Source organism: Symphalangus syndactylus, chromosome 17 (assembly GCF_028878055.3).
Source record: "Symphalangus syndactylus isolate Jambi chromosome 17, NHGRI_mSymSyn1-v2.1_pri, whole genome shotgun sequence".
NCBI classification, from domain to species: Eukaryota; Metazoa; Chordata; class Mammalia; order Primates; family Hylobatidae; genus Symphalangus; species Symphalangus syndactylus.
The window spans coordinates 17520311-17521991 of NC_072439.2; positions in this window are offsets into that span (position 1 = coordinate 17520311).

Genomic DNA, 1681 nt, shown 5'->3' on the forward strand with positions numbered 1-1681 from the left:
AAACCAATGTCACATTTAACCCTCAAACTTCAGAGATATGCCCACTAAAAGAAAACAAACAAGAATGCCTCTTAGTAATACTCTTTTGGAAATGGTAGCCAGTATAATCCAACATGAAAGAAAACGTCTAATTTAAAATACTGGTATGGAGAAGATTAAATTGTAGATAACTGTCTCAATAGAAAAGCCAAGAGAGTCAACTGGAATATTATAAGAATTAGTAACATTGCAGTAGGTTAACCAGATACAAAATAAGTATTTTTTAAAAGATCAACCACAATAACCAATAAAAGAAACTTTGGGGATAGAGATTACATTTCAAATAGTAATAATTCATTGTTGTTAAAGGTCAGAATTTACGTGAAGAAAACTACAGGAGTGCTTTCACAAGCATTTTTAAAAACTAAAAAAGTATGTATTTTCATACAGCTGGGCTCCAATTTTCAGCTACCTCCCTGGTAGGATGAAAATTAACACAACTACCTCATAGGGTTATTGGGCTGGGTAATGAGATATTAAAGTGCTTAATACAGAGACAGGAACCTTTATTTAGTCAATGAATATTTATTGAGCATCTATTATGTGCCAGGTCTCTCTCTCTTTTTTTTTTAGGTGTTGGGCATGCAGCAGTGATCAACATCGATACAAATGCTTTTCCTTATGGAATTGACATTGTAGTGGTGAAGGCAGACAGTAGACCAAATAAATTCTTAAAATATATAGTGTGCTAGATAGTGAAAAGTTATTTAGAGAAAAAACATAAAAGATGAAGCGGGAGGCACGGAGCATGAGGGGAGGGAAGGGTTTGCTTGCAAGTTCACAACGGGTGGTGGGGCAATGCCTCATTAGAAGATGATATTCCCCTAATGACCACACGGTAAGAGCCAAATGAATCCCTCAGGAGTGGCTGCCAGGGAGTGCAAACAGCACATGCAAACGCCCGGGGGCTGGAGTCTGCTGCATCTGTTGGAGAATGGGGAAAATGTGCCAAGCAAATGGGCAAGAAATGAGGGCAAAGAGAAAAGGGGGCTGGGCGCGGTGGCTCACGCCTGTAATCCCAGCACTTTGGGAGGCTGAGGAGGGCGGATCACCTGAGGTCAGGAGTTGGAGACCAACCTGGCCAACGTGGTGAACCCCGTCTCTACTAAAAATACAAAAATTAGCTGGGCGTGGTGGCAGGCGCCTGTAATCCCAGCTACTCAGGAGGCTGAGGCAGGGGAATCGCTTGAATCCGGGAGGGGGAGGTTGCAGTGAGCAGAGATCGCGCTATTGCCCTCCAGCCTGGGCGACAAGAGCGAAATTCCGTCTCAAAAACAACAACAACAACAACAAAAACAGAAAAGGGGAGAGGTGGGGGGAACAGATCCTTCAGGCCTTATAGGCAGAGAAAGAACTCAAAATTTAAAAATAAAATGATTCTTTATATTTATTATTAAATGTAAAAACATAGATTCCCGAAGGGTTCGGTAGACGCTCCCTCCACTGTAAAATGGGGATGTCGCAACTGTCTCACAGGTTTCCCCCAGGACTAGAGGAGACAAGGGGTCGCGCGCAGCGTCTGACAGGCAGAGGGCACCCAGGAAGGGTCCCCGCCATTTCTGTTGGACTCTGACGTCACGCCAGAGCGACTCCCCACGCGTCGCTGCACGGCCTTGGTCTCCCGGTCCCGCGGCTGGTCTCA